At 47.3% G+C, this 9,085-nt stretch overlaps 2 long non-coding RNA genes across 2 annotated transcripts; one reads left to right on the top strand and one right to left on the bottom strand.

The window, feature by feature from the left end:
• Positions 1 to 515: 515 nt before the first annotated feature.
• Positions 516 to 937, bottom strand: LOC116713943 (uncharacterized). Its single transcript, XR_004337955.1, has 2 exons — positions 820 to 937; positions 516 to 665 (listed from the first exon to the last, which is right to left on the bottom strand). It is a non-coding gene; the product is annotated as an uncharacterized LOC116713943 (long non-coding RNA).
• LOC116713944 (uncharacterized) lies at positions 539 to 1,098 on the top strand. The gene is made up of 2 exons (XR_004337956.1): positions 539 to 636; positions 883 to 1,098. It is a non-coding gene; the product is annotated as an uncharacterized LOC116713944 (long non-coding RNA).
• The last annotated feature ends 7,987 nt before the right edge of the window (positions 1,099 to 9,085 follow it).

Here is a 9,085-nt window from a genome sequence, read left to right as displayed (position 1 = left end):
TGCTGTTATAACAAGACAGGTTTTATCCATCGTTTTAATGAGAAATCTTGCTAAAGACGTGCTAAAATTAGCATTTTTCTCGTTTTAACAATATATAAAAATACTCTGACGGATTACGACTTGTTAAAAGACAACAAGGGTTTCGCTATGACTTTCATTCTGCTCCCCGTTTCTGCTAGACAACCCAAGTGATGTTGCCTTTTTACTGTTCTTATTCAGTAGAGATTTATTATGTTTTAATGAAATGTAAAAAAAAAAAAAGTTTTTTAATCTTGCTAAAACAAGAACGTTTTCTCATTTAAACAAGACCCTGTGTCACGAGGTGTGGTGCGGGTGAGGTGGTGAGGCAGACGCTGTAGACCCAGGTAAGATGAAAATGATGATTTTTAATTATAAATAAGTCCAGGAACAAGCAGCAGGCACAAGGAAACACTGACCACACAGAAGCTAACATGTGTAGCGTAGCTGATTCTGCGTTGTGTCTTGTAGAAGAGTGACCACAGCCAGACCACAGCTGATTGGAAATCACTTTTAATGATCCTGCATTCAAATGGCAGAAAATAGTAATCAAGAACAGGCTTTTCTTTTCACAGTGTTCCACAGCGCCTTCTCCCACGGGATCCGAACAGAAAGAGCGTGTGACTTGTGTAAAGTAACACATTTACCTTGCAAAATAAAAACAATTGCAACACTAATTAATAACTAAGCCCAAACATGGACATAATAATCTTAAACAGTACATGAATAAGAAAATAAATAATTAAACAGAATAATTAAACCAAATAATCCCACCAAAAATAATAATGAAACATCACATACCTGCATTCAAATGGCAGAAAATAGTAATCAAGAACAGGCTTTTCTTTTCACAGTGTTCCACAGCGCCTGTTTAATCATGAACAATACTATTTTCAGCACATGGATGAAGCAATGTTTCATGTATCAGAAGAGCAGCTAGATAACTGCTAACTGCAGGTTAAGTGCTTCAACACCCATTGTTTTACAAAAACAGTAATAAAACTAACACTTATTACACTTAAAATACACTTATTAAACACAGAAAGCAAAACTTCATACCTTCTCCCACGGGATCCGAACAGAAAGAGCGCGACGGAAAGCGTGGGAAAACCTTTCACAGATTATAATGGTATGACCCGATAACTTTTCTTTTTAAATTTCGAACTGATACTTTAAACAACAATCTATGAACTCAATATGTTAAACATTAAAGGTAATAATTCACAGTTTTGTTCACAACATATTAAATTTGAATGAAGATAATAATTTTGGGACAGGAAGTTACCCACTGTTTTGAAATGGATTGGTCGTCTTTTCAAAATAAAAGCTGTCGGTGCTCATATAATTTCCTACCGGAATAGCTTCTCACTTTACAATCTAGTGTAATAACATCACACTGCTACACATGGACGACGACAATGACGAGGACCCGACGAGGAACAAAGAACACAGGTGGAGTTAAATACACAGGAGGGTAATCACAGAGACGAGACACACCTGGGAACAATCAAGGGGAGGACAGGACAACGAAGAGACTTAAGGACACAGAAAACTCTAACTAAACACAGAAAAACACAGATCCTGACAGTACCCCCCCCTCAAGGGCGGCTACCAGACGCCCACAAAACAAAAACACAACAAGGGTGGGTGGAGGGGCGCCGGACGGGGGGCCAGAGTCCAGAAAAACAAAAAACTACCCACCACAGTGGGCGGAAACACAAGAAGGGCCAAGAGTCCATAAACAAACAAAAAACTACCCACAGGGTGGGCGGAGGCAAAGGAGGCAGGAACCACGGAGGTGGTCCGGCGGTCGCCCGCAGCGGCGGGAACCACGGAGGCGGTCCGGCGGCCGTCCGCGGCACTGGAGGCGGGAACCACGGAGGCGGTCCGGCGGCCGTCCGCGGCACTGGAGGCGGGAACCACGGAGGTGGTCTGGCGGTCGTCCGCGGCGGCGGGAACCACGGAGGCGGTCCGGCGGCCGTCCGCGGCGCTGGAGGCGGGAACCACGGAGGCCGTCCGGCGGCCGTCCGCGGCGCTGGAGGCGGGAACCACGGAGGCCGTCCGGCGGCCGTCCGCGGCGCTGGAGGTGGCGATGAGTCCCGGGGGCCGCCCACAGACGGCGACGACGAGCCCCCCGAGGCAGGGTCTCTGGTGGAGCACAGGGGGTCTCGGTCGGAACGCTGGGGGTCTCGGTCTCGGGTGGAACGCAGGGAGTCTCGGTCTCGGGTGGAACGCAGGGAGTCTCGGTCTCGGGTGGAACGCAGGGAGTCTCGGTCTCGGGTGGAACACTGGGGGTCTCGGTCTCGGGTGGAACGCAGGGAGTCTCGGTCTCGGGTGGAACGCAGGGAGTCTCGGTCTCGGGTGGAACGCAGGGAGTCTCGGTCTCGGGTGGAACGCAGGGAGTCTCGGTCTCGGGTGGAACGCAGGGAGTCTCGGTCTCGGGTGGAACGCAGGGAGTCTCGGTCTCAGGAGGAACGCTGGAGGTCAGGGTCTCAGGAGGAACACTGGGAGTCTCGGAAGGAACACTAGGAGTCTCGGAAGGAACACTAGGAGTCTCGGTCTCGGGAGGAACACTGAGGGTCTCGGCCGGAACGCCGGCTGGAACGCCGGCTGATTCGGCCTGGGGAGCGCCGGCTGGAACACCGGCTGATTCGGCCTGGGGAGCGCTGGCTGGAACGCCGGCTGATTCGGCCTGGGGAGCGCCGGCTGTAACGCCGGCTGATTCGGCCTCGGGTGCGCCGGCTGGAACGCCGGCTGATTCGGCCTCGGGTGCGCCGGCTGGAACGCCGGCTGATTCGGCCTCGGGTGCGCCGGCTGGAACGCCGGCTGATTCGGCCTCGGGTGCGCCGGCTGGAACGCCGGCTGATTCGGCCTCGGGTGCGCCGGCTGGAACGCCGGCTGATTCGGCCTCGGGTGCGCCGGCTGGAACGCCGGCTGATTCGGCCTCGGGTGCGCCGGCTGGAACGCCGGCTGATTCGGCCTCGGGTGCGCCGGCTGGAACGCCGGCTGATTCGGCCTCGGGTGCGCCGGCTGGAACGCCGGCTGATTCGGCCTCCGGTGCGCCGGCAGGAACGCCGGCTGGAACGGCCTCCGGTGCGCCGGCTGGAACGCCGGCTGGAATGGCCTCCGGTGCGCCGGCTGGAACGCCGGCTGGAACGGCCTCGGGTTCAGCTGGAGGTGCTGGTCCCGGAACTGGAGCGGGATCTGGGCTGGCGGAGAAACTGTGCGGTTTGGGAGGCAGAGGTTCGCCAGCCATGACGGCTAGAGCCGCCATACGCTCCCACTCTGCCTCCCTCTGCAACTCCACCAACCCCGGGTGCGGAAAGCGAGGAACCCAGTAATCCAGCAGGAGCCCCAAGCGGATGGCGAAACCGAGCCGTCTGCAGGCAGCGTATGGTTTGGACATCGCCTCCTTATATTCCCCGATGGTATCCGTTAGCTCCTTTAACTCTTCTGGGTCCATGATGTAAAAATAAAAATAGCGTGCCTCACCGTTCGGTTTGGTCGGGTCCTTCTGTCACGAGGTGTGGTGCGGGTGAGGTGGTGAGGCAGACGCTGTAGACCCAGGTAAGATGAAAATGATGATTTTTAATTATAAATAAGTCCAGGAACAAGCAGCAGGCACAAGGAAACACTGACCACACAGAAGCTAACATGGACGACGACAATGACGAGGACCCGACGAGGAACAAAGAACACAGGTGGAGTTAAATACACAGGAGGGTAATCACAGAGACGAGACACACCTGGGAACAATCAAGGGGAGGACAGGACAACGAGAGACTTAAGGACACAGAAAACTCTAACTAAACACAGAAAAACACAGATCCTGACAGTGGGTGAGCCGGAGCGGAGCCTCGGGGCCGGCTTCGGGGGCGAGCCGGAGCGGAGCCTGGGAACCGGCTGCGGGGGCGAGCCGCAGCGAAGCCTTGGAAACGGCTGCGGGGGCGAGCCGCAGCGAAGCCTTGGAAACGGCTGCGGGGGCGAGCCGCAGCGAAGCCTTGGAAACGGCTGCGGGGGCGAGCTGGAGCGGAACCTGGGAACCGGCTGCGGGGGCGAGCCGGAGCGGAGCCTGGGAACCGGCAGCGGAGGTGACAGCTCCGGAAGGCGACGAGGGGCCGGATCCACCGGCGGCTCACGTCGCTGTCTCCGGGCTGACCGTGGAGGTGGCGGCTCCGGAAAGCGACGAGGGGCCGGGTCTGCCGGCGGCTCACGTCGCTGTCTCCGGGCAGACAGCGGAGGTGGCGGCTCCGGAAAGCGACGAGGGGCCGGCTCCACCGGCGGCTCAGGTCGCTGGCTTCCCGGACGGAGGTATCGACGGGGGCCGTATCCGGGGGGTGCCAACACCAGCCTTGTCCCCCGGAATAGCTCCCGCTGCAGGTCGGCGAGGGCTTCAGCTAGCTCCGTCTCCTCCCTGCTTGATCTCTGCCTCCCTCCGCTCTGCCTTTTTGGAGGGAACCTCACTCCAGCTGGGTCCATTTTTTTAGCAGCCTCACCGTTCGGTATGGTCGGGTCCTTCTGTCATGAGGTGTGGTGCGGGTGAGGTGGTGAGGCAGACGCTGTAGACCCAGGTAAGATGAAAATGATGATTTTTAATTATAAATAAGTCCAGGAACAAGCAGCAGGCACAAGGAAACACTGACCACACAGAAGCTAACATGGACGACGACAATGACGAGGACCCGACGAGGAACAAAGAACACAGGTGGAGTTAAATACACAGGAGGGTAATCACAGAGACGAGACACACCTGGGAACAATCAAGGGGAGGACAGGACAACGAAGAGACTTAAGGACACAGAAAACTCTAACTAAACACAGAAAAACACAGATCCTGACACCCTGCTCCTGAATTGAATTAGGTAATTAAACAATGTCAAATTTATTTATTAAACGCTTCCGTATTGAATTGAGCATCAAGATGCCATTTTGTTGGAGACAAGCAATTAAAAAGTTTTTTCTTAGAGTTTCCCTTTTAGAATAAAACATTCCTATGTGAATGGGACCTGAGGACGCTTTGGCAATTACATTTCCTCTGTAACAAAAATCCCAAACCATGATTTTCCCACCTCGGTTCTGAAACGTTTATTAAGCAGTCAAATAAGAGCTAGCCTAAAGGTTAGCAGTCAGTGAGCTGCTCTTTTCCCCTCAACAGGTTTTCCTGCAGGTTTCAACTTGGTCTCAAGGCAGCAGTTGCTTGGAATTAAAACAAATTTGCTGTTGTGTAATGGGATGCACGCTGCTTCTGTGCAGCAGGGTCAGTGTTGCCAGGCGTCGTTGTGACGTAAAATCTTCCCATGTGAAGCGCGCGGCTCAGATACAAAGCGCTTCCTTGTGCTGCAGACATAATGTGAACCAACATGCAGGCTGATGTCATTAGCATTTGTGTTTGGCATCTTTCTGGCTGCACAAGAGCCGCTTGGTTGCAGGAAACATGCAAGGAGACAAAGCTTCTCTGTAGAGAGATTATCCTCATAAGTTACAGGATCTCTCCTGTAAAACACGATAAGTTAAGTTTTCAGAAAATGTAAACAAACTTTACTGAGAAGAGCAGAACATGTTCATGGAAGTGAAACGACCTCGCCGTGTTTGTTTACTTTCATGATGAACTTTGAATTGCGTTTGAAAGTATTTTTGGCTCTAATCGATCCCATAATGTGTTTTCAGTAACAGACTACAGAGCGACTTGGCAGGAAAGAAGTTTTTTTTTCTCTGCATGAAGGACGGGGCACCCGGTCACATTATCATATTATGTAATAAACTGTGTTTTAGAGTTTATTACAGTCATATTTAGTAGAAAATGTACATGTTTCTGTCTTTGTCTCATTATACAGCAATTTTGTAACAATTCAGGGTTCTTTGTGAGGGTTTTGAATTTATTTAACCTGTTTTTGACTCCTTTTGTTATTTTACGATTGTTTTATTTTTATAAGTGCGGATATTTTACTTCAACATTGCAGAAGAAAGGCTTAAAAGTATCGACAAAGCTTCATTTATCTGATAATTAAAGGTTTTACAGAGGAATAAAATATTCTCAACATGTATAGTTATTTTATTGTGTTCCACAGGGCTCTGTACTTAGATGCCATTTGCTCACCTGAACATGCAGATCTGTGTTTTTCTTCTGTTAAACTCTAATAAAACATTAAAAAAAACAACCATGCACATCAACACTCACATCTAAGGGCAATTTTAGTAATTAATTAACCTAGCAGTCATGTTCTTGGACTTTGGGAGGAAGATAGAGTACGTGGAGAGAACCTGTACATGCTACCGTGCTACAAACCGGGCAGCGCTAATCAGGAGCTAATAATACAAAGATATACAGTTTAACCCGACATTTACATTCTCTATAAATAACCATTTTGTTGATTTCAGGATCTCGATTCATAGACAATAATTTTAGATCTTTTGACATGTTTTGCACATTAGAGATTAGATTTTTGTGCCTTAATTGTAAGTTTTAGCAGCTTCTGTTGGTTTTTATAGATTGTTTTTGCTTTTTGTTGCTTATTTTGTGGTTCTTAGTGATTCATTTGTTTGTATCTTTATATGGTTTGTTTCTGTGCATCTTTTAAGGATCGACCCTGTAAAATAACAAAAACTCACAAAGTATCTTTAGTGTAGTTTCTACTGCAAATGTTTTGGTACACTTGAAAGAAGACAAAACTAGCATACAAGTAACCTTTCTACAAGAAATAGCAGCTTGTTTTCAGTCAATATTTCCTTAATATTGATTTAAAAGAGTAATAGTTCCACTGGCATTTTATTTCACTTATAACCAGAACTTTTTCTTCAAATTAAGTAATTATTTACTGATAAGAAGCTGCTAATTCTTACTGTAAAGTTTCTTGTAAATACGTTTTGCCTTATTTCAAGTGTAATAAGATATTTGCACTAGGAACTTTACCAAAAATACTTGGTAACATTTCATGTGTTTGCAGAGTACATCTCTTTATTTTCTTTCCTATCTAACTGTTCACAGGCTTCATGTTTAATTTAGCATTTGCATGTTAATTAAGAACACAGTATCATGCAAATGTGATAAACTACCTTTGATAATGGTAAGAGACGTTTGTGGTGCATTTTGCATGTTAGTTTACTGAAGTGCAGCACGTCCTGCTGCAGGGAAACTTTCATCTCCTGGTTCTGGGAACTGTTTTAACTCTTGTTATCAGTGTGACATTTGAGCCAGGCCTCCACATAAACATCTGAAACTGTCAGCTCGACAAATCTTGTTTCAGATGAAAGCTGCTGGCCAGTCCTTCAGTCCCAGCCTGTTGTGTTGTCAGCAAGAAGGTGCAGCTGTGCAGCCAGGAACACAACGTTCCCCGTTGGGCAGAGGATTTCCCACAGAACCGCTGCAACAAAACACCCAAGAGTTGTTTATAAACACAAATACTCAATAATTCTTTGCTGCCAATGCTATGTTATGTTTTCAGAAACTTGGTCAAGGCTGAACTTGCAGCCCTGATAGTTGGCTTTGAAGCAGAACGGTTATCAGTGTGATTCCGCTACGTGCAGCGCATACAGGACCAGACGAGGTTATGTAAGAGGAAAACCAGGGAGGGTGTGGAGTCCAGCTGGAGCTGCTTACAGCCTGACACAGCGTATCTCTGAGAGTGAACAATCCTCTCAGCTGTGCAGCCTCTGCACCCTTAAACCAGCCGCTGTGTTCAGCTAATGCAGGTCAGCACAAACTCCAGCCATGCATACGCGCAACAAGAAGATGCATTTCAAGCAGAGATGGGTAGAGTACCCAAAAATGTACTCAAGTAAGAGTAGCACTACTTCAACATATGTTTACTTAAGTAAAAGTGAAAAGCAGCCATCCATGAAATTACTCAAGTAAGAGTAAAAATGGAAGGGCTGCTCAAGACTTCACATTTAGCATGTTTTGTAAATTAATTTGGGTCTCAGCTGCTTCTAAAAACAGAACAAACAGTTAAAAAAAAACACATGGATGTTTTTTGGCAATAAATTAAAGTTTTTTGATGTCTAGAAATTTAACAAATTCAAAAATTTCAGGAGAGTTGTCACTTTCCACAGGCACTGCGCTGTTTCCTAGCAACCCCTTCAGAGTTCCGTCCGTTACCCAGCAACCCCAGGAGCCTGTTACCTAGCAACCAAAGCAGAGCTCCAACACTTTAGGTCAGTTAGTTTCACCGCTATACGCGCTGTACAGAGGAGGATAGAGTACCCAAAAGTTGTACTCAAGCAAGAGCGGCACTTCTTACAAAATGTAAATTTATGTAGAAATTTTTTATATTTTAAAATGGATGCAAGAGCAAAAGTCTCAAAGCCAACGAATAAAAATATGTTTTAAGAGTTTTTAATATGAGGCTATAATGGGGAGTAAAAGTACTCCTAAAAGTAAACTTACTTAAATGTAACTAGTTATTACCCAACTGATTTTAAGATTAATCATGTATCAGATATCAGTTTCACAGCAGCTTGTGGAGAAACGAAGCTCAGATGTCAGAAGTACAGAAACCTTATCGACCAAATGTTCCTGAAACAGTTGATAAACTTTGAGTTTTTTGCAACCTTTTAGCTTCTGAGCCACAAAGAAACAGTTGCTTTTGCAGGTTGAAGCATTAGAGACACAGAAATGTTTTTGTTCCTTAGAAGTGGGAGGATGAACCAAAGGTCCGGTGTTTGCTCTAATTATCAGGTAAGTGGTGATTACAATCAGAGCCTCCATCCGGGGAGATAAGAGAGTCTCAGTCAGTCCATCTCTGCTGCATCTAATTGGGACTAAAGGTCTGGAGCTGCTGGAAGCTGCAAGGCAGACGCCACCGACTGCAGGAGAGAAACAGCCTGAAACACATCGCAGACTGCAAAAACACTAAACATGTTTACCAAGGTTTTATGGTCCAGTTTCTAGTGAAAACATCTTAGCTCACCTGAAATAAGACAAAACTTATAATTCACTTTTCAGTTAAATATAGGAGCTTGTTTTGAGTCAATAATTCCTTAATATTAATGAAAAAGTTCTAGTTCCTCTGGCAGATTATTTCACTTAAAACAAAACATTTTTCTTATGTTACTAGTGAAATAATCTACT

This window comes from Xiphophorus hellerii, chromosome 23, assembly GCF_003331165.1.
Source record: "Xiphophorus hellerii strain 12219 chromosome 23, Xiphophorus_hellerii-4.1, whole genome shotgun sequence".
Classification (NCBI taxonomy): Eukaryota; Metazoa; Chordata; class Actinopteri; order Cyprinodontiformes; family Poeciliidae; genus Xiphophorus; species Xiphophorus hellerii.
Note: the sequence above shows the minus strand (reverse complement) of the source record. Positions and strands in the feature narration are given on the sequence as shown.